Genomic DNA, 14,331 nt, shown 5'->3' on the forward strand with positions numbered 1-14,331 from the left:
ACGCTGCTGTACCTCTGCCTGAATGCAGCAGAGAATAGAAGGAATGACTGGGGTGGGACAAGTTTTTATATTGGCTACTTTCTGGAGGCAGGGGGAAGTGTAGATTGGGTCAATGGTGAGCAGTCTGGTCTGTGTGATGGACTGGGCTACATCTGCAACTCTCTGCGATTTCTTGCGGTCTTGGGCAGAGCTGTTCCCAAACCGAGCTGTGATGCAACCTGGCAATGGTGCATCAGAAGAGGTTTGCAGCTTACCCGATGGATACTGCTCCGACACATTCCACAATGTTCACGTTCCTCGGTGCCCAGGGTGCTTTTTTGGAAAATGTAATAGATGAGGAAATCATGTTATGTTTGGCTCAGTGATCGTTCCGCTCAGACTAGACGTGACTGTCAGAGGGTAGCTAATCCAGAGGGGGGAGGAGACACAGAAATACAAGTTAACAACAGTGCCTTTTATTATCTATCTCCATCAAGTGGAATTCACATTATTTTACTTCAATGAGAATTGACTCAATATATTGATTGAAGATCTAACATGGAAATAGGCCCTTCAGCCCATCGAGTCCACGCCGACCACTGATCACCCGTTCCCACTAGTCCTGTGTTATCCCACTTTAGCATTCACTCGCTACACACTAGAAGCAATTTACGGAGGGCCAATTAACCTGCAAACCCGCACGTCTTTGGGATGTGGGAGGAAACCCACACAGCCACAGGAGGAACGTGCAAACTCCACACAGACAGCACCCGAGGTCAGGATGGAGCCCGAGTCTCTGGCGCTGAGGCAGCAGCTCCACCCGCCGTGCCACTGTGCCACCCTATTTTTATGGCAATTCAGACCTGCAGCTAAGGGAAGCACATGCCAGGCAACTTATTTTCTAAATCACCATACTTGCCCTCTGTGGGAGTGAGGTACAGATTGTGAAAGTGAAACTTCCTGCAGTTTTCTCCATGGGAGAGAAAGCGGCAACGATTCAGTCGGTGTCGGACCATTGTTGCCAATGGCCTTTTACATCCGCCACAAAGCATAGCTGAAAGGAGATGTGTGGGAACATTTTTACATCCACGATGCGCAGGGCATGTTTAGTACTTAAAGGAGAATGACAGGGCATCCTCTACATTAAAAGAGATATGCTAGCCACAATGTTTACTTAAAGAAGACGTGCGCAGCAAGGTTTTTTCATTGAGGATATGAGCAGGACATGGTTTTTACACAGACAATAGACAATAGGTGCAGGAGTAGGCCATTCGGCCCTTTGAGCCAGCATCGCCATTCACTGAGATCATGGATGATCATGCACAACCAGTATTCCGTTCCTGTCTTCTCCCCAATATCCCTTGACTCCGCTATCTTTAAGAGCTCTATCTAAAAGCCCTGTCCTACTGTGCGAGTTCACCCAAGAGCTCTCCTGAGTTTAAAAAAAAAATCAAAACTCGTGGTAAGCACGTAGAATGAACGTAGCGGGTACGTCGGAGCTCGGGACGTCTCTTAGTGCTAACGGCAGGTCCTTGGGAAATGTTCACGAGTAAAATATACTCGGGATGTAAAAATGTGATACTTTTTAACACATAGTCATACCGTCGTAGCTCGTGAGTTTACCGTAGTAGGGCCTGGTGTCCTATGTCACTATTGTATGTTTATGATGGAAATAAGAATACTCTGTATATTCATTACCTTTGAATTGTAGTTTTATGTAATCCTCCTATAATTTCTGAGTTCCATTTCACAATATCTATCAGACATACAGAATGTTGCAATGTAATATTTTGCCCAAACTCAGTTGTATATTTCTATCTCCATAAATATCACAAAATATGCCATAGTTTCAGCCACATTATAACCATATAACCATATAACAATTACAGCACGGAAACAGGCCATCTCGACCCTTCTAGTCCGTGCCGAACACATATTCTCCCCTAGTCCCATATACCTGCGCTCAGACCATAACCCTCCATTCCCTTCCCATCCATATAACTATCCAATTTATTTTTAAATGATAAAAACGAACCTGCCTCCACCACCTTCACTATTATGAGCTCTATATTATGACAAAATATAGAATGTAGGTTCTTTGTAATCAGTCACCCCATCCCAGAAACAACAGTACTTAAAGAAGAACATTTGTTTTACTAATTTACAAGCATGTCCATTGATCCATATCCAGCATAATGTTGTGATAATTGCATAAAAGGTATTATTGTCTAGGAAATTTGGTGTGGAATGATAATCCATCTCGGTACTCATTTAGGCAAGTCCGAAGCTATAGATACTTTCCCCCCACCCCCAATCCCCCTCGCCCGATCTTCATTGAACGTACAATTTGACCGATCTTTTACTCAGCTGCTGTAACGTTTCCTTCCTATCAAAATCTCTGTGTAGCATCTCTGTCCCTATCTTCAAATTCCCACTTTGAAATAAAATACAACTCGCCTAAAAATTTTGCAGCAGGATCGCTATATAAATGCAAATGTATGGTATTTTTTTTTCCCCCCCCCCATACCCCCCCCCCCCCCAGTTCGATATGGACATGGAATGATAATTAATAGCTATGAATCGATTAACAGCGAGCTACGAGGTTAGATTGGCACAACTGTCAGAGGGCTAAGAAACAATCCTGAGTTGACGGCATATTGTTTTAAGTGAGCATGTTGCAGCGGCCTCACCTTATATTCTGGTTAAATATCCGTTCCGTGGAATACTCCTATTTTTGATTTTTTTTAAACTCGGGCGAGCTCTTGGGTGAACACGCACAGTGGGACAGGGCATTAACTCTCTCTTGAAAGCATCCAGAGAATTGGCCTCCACTGCCTTCTGAGGCAGAGAATTCCACAGATTCACAGCTCTCTGGGTGAAAAAGTGTTTTCCCCTTCCCCATTCTAAATGGCCAACCCCTTATTCTTAAACTGTGGCCCCTGGTTCTGGACTCCCCCAACATGGGGAACATGTTTCCTGCCTCTAGCGTGTCCAAACCCTTAATAATCACAGAGAGAGGTGAGTGCCTGGAACATACTGCCAGGGTGGTGGTGGAGGTAGATACGATTGCAGTGTTTAAGAGACTTTTGGATAGGCACGTGGGTATGCAGGGAATGGAGGCGATATGGATTTTGCGTGGGCATTTATAGTTTATCTTGGCATCGTTATTGTAGGCTGAAAGGCATGTTCCTGTGCTGTACTGTTCTATGTAATATTCCAATGGATACGATCTCACCAGCATTTAATACAGCCCTTGCAAATTGGCTCCTATAGCACCAGTGAGCCGTGAGCAAAAATGAATGCCATCAACTGTACTCTGTGAACTGTGGGTGAAATTATTCACCAGTTGCAAATTGGTTGAACAAAGGGGACTATGAAGGCATGAGAGAGGAGCTGGCCAAGGTCGACTGGGAAAGGATCCCAGGAGGAATGATGGTGCAACAGCAACGGCAGGAATTTCTGTGCATAATCCAGAAGACGCAGGATCATTTCATTCCAGAGAGGAAGAAAGATTCTAAGGGGAGTAAGAGGCAACTGTGGCTGACAAGGGAAGTTAGGGATGAAATAAAAATAAAAGAAAAAGTGTATAACACAGCAAAGAATGACGGGAAGCCAGAGGCTTGGGTAAACTTTCAAAGGACAACAGAAGGTAACAAAAAGGGCAATACGGGATGAAAAGAAGAAGTATGAGGGTAAGCTGGCCAAGAATATTAAGAAGCATAGTAAAAGGTTCTTTTGGTATGTTAAGAGAAAAAAGATTAGTAAAGACAAATGTGGGTCTCTTGAAGGCAGAAACAGGTGAAATTATAATGGGGAACAAGGAAATGGCAGAAGAGTTGAACAGGTACTTTGGTTCTGTCTTCACTAAGGAAGACACAGACAATCCCCCAGATGTACTAGAGGACAGAGGAACTGAAATAAAGTTTCATTAGGCAAGAAATAGTATTGGGTAGACTGATGGGGCTTCTTCTTCTTCTTGCGTGCACAGCCAAACGTTGTAGGACAACTTGTTCTATTTGATCTTATTTGATTGTGCACGCTGGGCTGATTGCATTTGTCGAAACAGGAAGGTTGCCAATGGCCTTTTACATCCGCTGCAAAGCATAGCTCCTCCTGCAACTATTTTCTATGTTACTTGAAGACCCAAATGTTAGTAAGTCAATTAGAATTAGAAGAACAGTGTAGTGCAGGAACAGGCCATTCGGCCCACAATGTCTGTGGTGAACATGATGTCAGGTTAAACGGATCTCCACTGCCTGCATCCTTCATTATACAGCACAGAAACAGGCCCTTTGGCCCAACTTACCCTTGCCAACTAATGTGCCCCATCTACACTAGTCCCACCTGCCCGCATTTGGCCCATATCCCTCTAAACCTTTCCTATTCATGTACCTGACCAAGTGTCTTTTAAATGCTGCCCGAGCGTTGCTGTTTTACTTCGGAGTCACGTGAGTGACTACGTGAAGACCCCGTCCAGCACGCATATGCGACATAGCGTCTCATGCAGTGCACAGTGACGGACGGGAGTACGAGCTCTCCCGCAACAATTTGAAAACGGACCTTCAGGTAAGCAAATCTTACTCTGAGTACATGGTGTTTTCTAAACCCTGTTCTGCTTTTAAATAGGAACAGAACAGGGAAAAACACCAAGGAAGGTAGTTCCCCATCGGGCTGCTATGGTCCAGGAGGGTTCCAGCAGTGGGGGGGTGACTGGCAGCACCTGGACCGCACAACGCTAGGGTCCACAGTCACCGACAGCATTCCGAGCCGAGCCCAGCGCCGCTAGCACAGCTCAAGGGAACGTTGGCGACCAACCGCAGCGGGCTGGGTGTAAGGCACAACGGAAGTCGGACCGGCCGGTTCACTCAGCAGAGCCCGGCACTGTAGACTCACCGCCCGAGAGCGGCTAAAAGTGACCGTTTCAAGCCTTATGGAAAGGCTCATGGAGCAAAAGCTCCAGCGAGACTTGCTCCGGGAGCTGGGGCAAACTCGCCAAGGGAGCACAAACACTTCCGCTCCAGTGCACTAACAGCACTGGCCATCGCATCTACCTCAACAGAGGGGAGTGTTGGCGACCAGGGCTGGGCTGGTCAAGATGAGGGGTCACTGGCTGAACAAAATCGGGAGTATGCTTGAGGTACAGGACCAGGAAGAGCTGCTGGGTGTGGTGAACCGCTACGTGGCAACACCGCGAGCGGAATGGCCGTTACAGCCTAAACTGGCGGCCAGCTTACTACCTGTCCTTCAAACCTCTCCAAGACAGGTAGTCATTGAGGCGTTGGACTTATCACGCCTCCCCCAAAATTACATTTGCTCAATCTGCCTGCCATTACTGGGGGTACATTGAGCAGGGTATTTAAACCTAAAAAACTTAAAATTGCAAAAAATGTAGATACCCGTGACGTCGGCTATCACTTCACATGCTCATTCCATGGACAGGGTTGACATGCCAAAACACCCTGGCTCTACTGTGCAACACAGTATGTGATTGGCAACCTCCGAAAGGAGGTCATAAAACCTGCCCTCAACCTAAAAAAATTGCAGGACTGTGTAGAACGCCGACCTCAGAACCACAGATCCTGCTATTTGGCAAAGAATTGCCAAATCAAACCTAAAATCTGGACAAAGAATCCAAGCCATTTTGGCCTCATGAGGGCAGGACCTGGAATGAGAAAACCACTAAAAACCCAGACGGCAGTACCTCTACGCATCCACCAGTAGGTGTCTACCTCATGGTACTGGTGAAAGCTCGGGGCCCGCATACCGTCCCCGCAAGTCTTTTGGGACAGGGCCCAGAGCGGGGCCCATGGAAAACGCGCCATCCCCCAAAAACACCACCCTGACAGACAAGGAACCAGAAACCGAAGAAATGAACACACCACTAAACAACAGTGGAGATAGGTGAGTATGGTTCCTCCCATCACATAAAGGTCAGGGGACTGTGCTAGGGGAGGGGGGGGCACATCTGGCTTTGGAAGCATGAAGAACTATCACACTTGGTAGTTATATAGCAAAAGTATTCAAGGATAAAAATTGAATTTAAGAAAAACTTGCCACCAGTTCAGCATGCACCTCAAAGGTGGTTTACCCTCTCACTAAAAAGGAAACATGAGGGACAAGCTGAACTGGAGAAGACACACAAAGGGGTCATAAAGAAGTCTAAATATGAACTTTTGGAACCCGTATTAAATTTACCAAAAAAACAAAAAGATGGTGAATGTCGCACCATCATTGACTTAACCACATTGAATACTTTCGCCAGGTATACACACTTAAATGCAAAACATTTGTAACTGCCAAACATGGATTTCCTAAGGATACTTTATGATAGGCATCGACTTAAAAGTTGATGCCTACCATAAAGAACCGAGTACCCATTCATAAAGATCATAGGAGATACCTAAAATTTACCTGGATGGGGTAACTATGGCAGTATAAATTATTGACTGATAGACTAAATATGAGCCAAAACTGTTTTCCCATGATATTCAAACCAGCCCTAACACTATTAAGGAAATATATTGTCATGGCATATCTCGATGATATTTAACAACAGACAAAACCATGGAATTAGCTAAATCAGCAGCATTAGCTACTAAAAACTTATCTAGCCTGGGCTTTGTCATACAATCCAGATAAATCTACGTTGACACCATCCACAACTATGGACTATCTGGTATTCAATTAACTCAGTCCACGTGTCTATAACGTTGCCAAAAGGAGAATCAGCAGAATTGGCACAAACCTGTAACAAATTAATGGTTAACAATCAACCAACCATTCGACAAAGTGGCGAGAGTAATTGGGAAATTAGTAGCAGCATTACCAGCTACAGCATTACCAGCTACTTGGACCTTTCCATTAGAGCTAAGGTGCTAGCGTTTAAACAAAATAACCCATACCCCGAACAGGTGGTACATGGACTAACCTAGAGTCATCACCACTACAGACACTGGACATAAAACCTAGTTGGAAATGTTGGGTGCGTTCTATGGGTTAAAAGCATATTGTTCAATAGTGCACCATTTTGCATGTTCATTTACAATTTGACAATATCACAGTGGTGGCCTATATTAACCACATGGGTGGGATAAAATCGATATCATGTGACAATTTGGTTAACACAATTTGGTAATGGTATGTCGTCAAACATATTTGGCTATCAGCAACTTACCTACCAGGTGAGCTAAATACTGTGGCAGACATGTTAAACCAAAGTATTTGCTGAAATTACAAAGCAATATGGAACACCAGATATCGATCTCTTTGCATTCCGACTGAATCACCACGTACCGATGTATGTCGCATGGGAACCAGACCTTGAGGCAGCGGCGATGGATACATTCTCTGCTGAACTGGGGGGGGACTAATCTCTATGTTTTCTCCCCTTTTCTGCCTCATCAGTCAGGTACTACGCAAAATACAGATGAACTTTGCTTCTGAATTTTGGTAGTACCCGACTGGCCTACACAGCCATGGTTCCCAGTGATCCTTGAGGTCATTGAAACCCATGACCATTCCCCATGGACCAGATCTACTGATCAACCCTGTATCAGGCGAAAGTCACTCATGCCATGACAGAATAAGCCTACTGGGTTGCAGATTCCAAAAAGACCTTTTGATGGAACCTGGGATTGTCAAATAGGACCATGAACACGGTGACAGCATCTCACCGACTTCCACCAAGAAACAATATCTCTCCAGTATAAGAAAATGGGAAACATACTGCTCGAGAACAGAGACAACCTACTAATCAACCACCATACCTATGTACCGGAGTTCCTGGCCAGCCTGGTCTGAGCTATAGCACTATCAAATGTGCTAGAAGTGCACTGTCAGCCTATCTAAGACAGGCACCAGGGGAAACAGGCCATAGGGTCTTTTCCACTGGTGGCCAAATTAATGAGAGGTACCTTCAATTCAAAATCCCTAGACCTAGATATACCTAGACCTGGGATGTCAGCATTGTCCTGACATACCTAAGGGATGGCCACCAGCCAGATCCCTCACTCTGAAAACAGCTACCCTGTATAGGGCCATGCTGATGGTTTAGTCTCAGCAGAAGGGTCCAGTCCTTTTACCTACTCAGACTGGACAATATGGTTGTAACATCAGACCAAATAACATTCACCATTCAGGAGCTGGTAAAACAGAGTAGACCAGGAACTTCAGGATTCATTATGGAATTCCGGGCGTACCCACCTGACCCCCGTTATATGTCATGACTCACCTTATACAATATCAACACAACCTAAAGTTCCCGAGGGACAAAAAGCGATGGGTCAGCGACAAAAAAGCCACTGGGTCAGGGTACCGAGATGGGGCGATTGATGGCGCAATGGGCTAAGTGTTCGGCTGGCGACCGGAAGGTAGCCGGTTCGAATCCCGCTTGGAGTGCATACTGTCGTTGTGTCCTTGGGGCAAGACACTTCACCCACCTTTGCCTGTGTGTAAATGTAATGTAATTATGTGAAGCACTTTGGGGTCAATGCAAGTTGATTAAAAATGTGCTATATAAATAAGATTATTATTATTATTATTATTATTATTATTATAAAACATCTCTAGATGGCTCAAACGGGTATTGGGAGCTGCTGGAGTGGATACCGATATTTACACATCTCACCACCAGAGCAGCATCCACGTTGGTGGCTAACAGTATGGATGTGCCACTGGACCTAACCTGGTAACAGCGGGGATGTTCATGGGAAGAACTTTCAAACATTCTACAACAAGCCATTAAAACCTGTTTCACTTGCAGAGAGAATTTTAGACGCTGCAAAAAAATATATAATTTAGCCCGGGGGAACATTAATTTCTTTGTTATTATTTTCAAATAATACCATTGTTGTTTTACAAACAGATTCAGGTTTGATTACGATAACATACTTCCTCCCTTGGATGACTTCGGCAGCGAGTGAAGTATGGACTGTTACACGGTTTGAAATCACAGATCTTTGAAATCTTCACGAAGTCACTCACGTGCCTCCGAAGTAAAATAGTAAGATTAAACGAGAACTTACCAGTTTGAAGTTTGATCTGTATTTTATGAGCAGTTACGATGAGGGATTATGTGCCCTCCACTCCCACCCTCAATTATAGAGATCAACTGGTATCTTAGTTCTCCTTATACAGTTGAACAGAGGGATCTGGGAATAACCGTGCATAGTTCCTTGAAGGTGGCATCTCATATAGATAGGGTGGTAAAGAAAGCTTTTGGTATGCTAGCCTTTATAAATCAGAGCATTGAGTATAGAAGCTGGGATGTAATGTTAAAATTGTACAAGGCATTGATGAGACCAAATCTGGAGTATGGTGTACAATTTTGGTCGCCCAATTATAGGAAGGATGTCAACAAAATAGAGAGAGTACAGAGGAGATTTACTAGAATGTTGCCTGGGTTTCAACAACTAAGTTACAGAGATAGGTTGAATAAGTTAGGTCTTTATTCTCTGGAGCGCAGAAGATTAAGGGGGGACTTGATAGAGGTCTTTAAAATGATGAGTGGGATAGACAGAGTTGATGTGGACAAGCTTTTCCTTTTGAGAATAGGGAAGATTCAAACAAGAGGACATGACTTCAGAATTAAGGGACAGAAGTTTAGGGGTAACATGAGGGGGAACTTCTTTACTCAGAGAGTGGTAGTGGTGTGGAATGACCTTCCAGTGGAAGTGGTGGAGGCAAGTTCGATGGTATCATTTAAAAATAAATTGGATGGGCATATGGATGAGAAGGGAATGGAGGGTTATGGTATGAGTGCAGGCAGGTGGGACTAAGGGAAAAAAAATTGTTCGGCACGGACTCGTAGGGCCGAGATGGCCTGTTTCCGTGCTGTAATTGTTATATGGTTATATGTTATATGGTTATCTTTACTATGTTTATTTCAATTATTGTGTTTTCTGTGATTCCACACCGCTGCTTTGAAGTATGTCGAGCATGCGTGCTGGACGGGGTCTTCACGTAATCCCTCATCATAACTCCTCATAAAATACAGATCAAACTTCAAACTGGTAAGTTCCCGTTTAATCTTACTATTTATAGTACCTGCCTCAACTACCTCCTCTGGCAGGTATTTCCATATATTTAACATTTTCCCTTCTCAAACATATTCCTCTGATTTTTGACATTTCCATCTCGGGGGGGGGGAAAGGCTCTGACTGTCTGCCCTATCTATGCCACTCGTAATTTTATATGCTTCTATCAAGATTCCCCATAGCCTCCGATGCTCCAGAGAAAACAATCCAAGTTTGTCCAACCTCTCCCTATAGCTGATACCCTGTAATCCAGACGTCATTCTGGTAAAGATAGACACAAGTGCAGGAGTAACTCAGTGGGTTAGGCAGCATCTCTGGAGAAAAAGAATGGGCGATGTTTTGGGTCAGGACCCTTCTTCAGACTGGAGAAATCCATGGTCTCCAGAGATACCACCTGATCCACAGAGTTACTCCAGTACTTTGTGTCTATCTTTAGCATAAACCAGCATCTGCATTTCTTTGTTTCTCCATCATACTGATAAACATGTTCTTCACCTTCTCCAAAGGGGTGGGAGTTTGCAACCTTCACGCGGTCCGCCCTGTTGCGACGAATGCAATCAACCCGGAGTGCACAATCAAATAAGATCAGAGCAATGCACAATACGCAACAAGAAGAAGACCATCTCCAAAGCCTCCATATCTTTCCTGTCGTGGGGCGATCAGAACTGCACGCGATACACAGAATGAGGGTCATTGTAAAAGTTCTTTAGGAACCAAGTGCTCTCAGGAAGTGTTCTGGTATCTGATCATAAAGCCAGTGAAGAAACGAAGATTGTGGAGTGTGACAACTCTGTTAACATTTAAAGAGATTGTCAGCTGTCCTCACTCCAGTTACTGGTATTTTTACTGCTCATTTGCTGCTTTTGAGGATTTTGAGTATGTTAGCTGCTTGAACCAATACTAATTGTATACGCTGAGATAGGATAGACAGACTGGAATGGATTAAGGTAATTGGGGATATTATTTTGTAGGATTGATCAATGCATAGAGGAAAGATGGACAAGAGGGGTAAAAAGCATGATCAATATTGATATTGCAATTTAGTAAAATGATGCTAAGCCGGTGAGATTTACGAAGGCTATTCATGGCAGTGAAAGATGTACAGATTCTCTTTCAAAAGTAAAAACAACCTTGAGGAAGAATCCTCCGTGAGAAGACTCATCAGGTGTCTGCCTACTTGTAGGTGCGTGCTTGCTACATTTTCACTAATTGCTAATTATAACGGAGAGGGGATTGGAGTGTGCCCTAAAACACTGCAACCCGATCACAGGGGATTTATAGTTCAGAGGGAGATTTGCAGTTTGGAGGGAGATTGGTTTGTGGCAGTCAACAGCTGACATGAAAACACAGTGCCTGGCATGCAGCTGCTTATAAATGTTTGACTTTTTCCACAATAGCAGAGTGAAGGGCAATCAGATGAACTCAGGAAATAATACTGCGTGCCGACAACACATAACCGTAATTACTTGGGAAACTGGGAGAGGCTACAAATGAGTTCCTGGGATTTGGGGGTCTGCACCCGTAGGATTTACAGCAACATTACAGTAGGAGACGGGGGGAGGGGGATGGGGTTAGTGGGACCTGTGACCTCATGGCTGTGTCATTCAGCCCTCGCTCCTGCCAAATACACTGCAGCAGTACCAGTGTCAAGTTTCATTCTTTCCAATGTTTTACAAATATTCTTTTAATAAAAGGTGCTTTCATACTTTTAAATTGGTCACATTAATTTTGTGACTCTTCATTGACTTTATTCGTCTTTATTTAGTTATTGCAACTATTGCTTTTTATTTGCTTAGCTTGTGTGTGTGTGTGTGTGTGTGCGCGCATTTGTGTGTGTGTGCGTGTACGAGTGTGCGTGTGTGCATGTGTGTGTGTGTCAGTGTGTGTAAGTATGTGTGCGAGTGTTTGCGTGCGTGTGAGTGTGTTTGCGTTTCTGTGTGTATGTGTGTGTTTAAAGACAGGTTTCCCTGAAGTATGAGGTGTCAGGTATGCATCTAAATCCCTTTATATGTGTAGCTTTGGATTGAGTTGTAGCTTTCATGATGATGACTGAAGAGTTTTTAATAATAATTAATTTAATAATGCACTAATGTATTCCGTATGTGTGGAGTCTAGAAAAAACTAGACTCTCTGAGTTAGTGCTTGGTTAGAGTTTCTCATGCACATACAAGCTCCCTGAAGATGTTATTAAAAGTTTATTAAGTCTGCGCTGAGTTTTGACAAATCACGATTCTGATGAATAAGATAGTGAGAGCATTTCAGTAATTTACTCTCCTACGTATGAGTTGGTCTTGAGAAGATTTTTATATTGTTACTTATTGTTAACATGTATAACAACAGAATGTAGGAAAAGGCTGAAGGTACATTTGTCTACTTTTTTCATGAAAGCTCATGAGGCAAATAGGCCGGTTTGTTGAAGATAAGACACAAAACGCTGGAGTAATTCAGCGGGTCAGGCAGCATCTCTGGAGGAATGGAATAGGCGACGTTTCAGGTCGAGACCCTTCTTCCGACATGTTGTTTAGTTTAGTTTAGAGATACAGCATGGAAATTAGGCCTTTCAGTCCACCGGGTCCACGCTGACCAGTGACCACACGTTCACATTAGTTCTATATTATTCCATTTTCTCATCCACTCTCCACACACTGGGGGCAATTTACAGAGGGTCAATTAAACACCAAACCCACGCATCTTTGACATGGGGGAGGAAACCAGAGCAGTCATAGGAACCCCGAGCGGTCACAGGGGAAGCATACAAACTCCACACGGACAGCGCCCGAGGTCAGGATCAAACCGGGGTCCACTGGCACTGTGAGGCTGTGCCACTCTGCTGCCTTTTGGTGCTTAAATTGCCTGATAAACAATGAACTGTGGTTGTAGTTCAGTTTGAATGTGTTTTGTTTCAATTTGGGTGGTATTTAGCAAAAGTTGGCATTCCAACAACAACATTGGCCTTTTCTCGTGCCACCAACTCGCAGTCTTAGTAAAAGCATAAAGTAAAGGAAAATAAAAATCGCACCTTTTTCAGGATTTGCAAATATCTCTATGACAACATTTGCAAATTCCATCACCAAACTGAGAACCATCCTCTCCATGCCTTTACTCTACCTGCCTTTCACACCACTGCGGCACGGTGGTGCAGAGGGTAGAACTGCTGCCTCACACCACCTGCGACCCAGGCTCGATCCTAATCTCGGCTGCTGTCTGTGTGGCGTTTGCACCTTCTCCCTATGACCACGTGGGTTTCCTCTGGGTGCTCCAGTTTCCTCCCACATCCCAAAGACGAGACGGTTTGAATGTTAATTGGCCTCTGAAAAATTGCCCCTGGTGTGTAGGGAGTGGATGAGAAAGTGGGATAAAGTAGAACTGGTGTGAATGGGTGATAAATCGAGGGGGGGGGAGGGGGACACACACACTGGAAAACAATTGCAGAAAGTTAAAAGCGGGTTTGGCATCAGGTGTGGTTGCATGCAAAATATTATCTGGAGGATATGTTTCTCATTATAAGAAGAGTTCATAAGTTCATAACCATTAGGCCATTCGGCCCGTCAAGTCTACTCCGCCATTCAATCATGGCTGATCTATCTTTCCCTCTCAACCCCATTCTCCTGCCTTCTCCCCATAACCCCTGACTCCTGTGGTAATCATGGTTGGTTGGAAAGACCAGTTCAGGGTCCAAGAGAGTGCCAACAGTGACAGGAGCAAAAGGAAATGATTTCAATGGGTCTGGTGTAGATGGGGGCATTTTGGTCAGCTTGGACATTGGGCCGAGGTCCTGTTTCAGAGCTGTATGACTTTATGACTCTTAACTACCCCAAATGTACAGCCAAGAACAACTTGCATAGTTTAGACAAGCCAGACAATTGATCTGAAGCCAAAGTGCCACACAGCATGGAAACAGGCCCTTCGGCACAACTCATCCATGTTAATCTAGATGCCCTGTCTCAGCTAGTTCTATTTGCTCTCATTTGGTCCATATCCATCTAAACTTTACTTATCTACGTCAAGATGGATGGATGGGCAGTAGGACTGTGTGTCACTGGCATCGTGGTGGAAGCTGGTCTGATGCCCAAAGATGCTCATAGCAAAGAGGGTGTGTGTAACTGATGAAGCCAGGCGCGTCCTGGTATAAGTGTGGAGTTCATTCAAAAAGAGAATGTATCGCCACATTAAAGCAGTACGTAAGATGGCGGTGCCAGGCGGCAGCGACCTCTGCAGTCCGTCTGTCTTTTTTTATTTTTGTCCTGTTGAGTGTATAGTTTGGTTGTAATTTATATATTGTTTTTAACTGTGTATATGTGTGGGGGGTGGGGTGGGG

The sequence above is a fragment of the Leucoraja erinacea genome, chromosome 13, assembly GCF_028641065.1.
Source record: "Leucoraja erinacea ecotype New England chromosome 13, Leri_hhj_1, whole genome shotgun sequence".
Lineage (NCBI taxonomy): Eukaryota > Metazoa > Chordata > Chondrichthyes > Rajiformes > Rajidae > Leucoraja > Leucoraja erinaceus.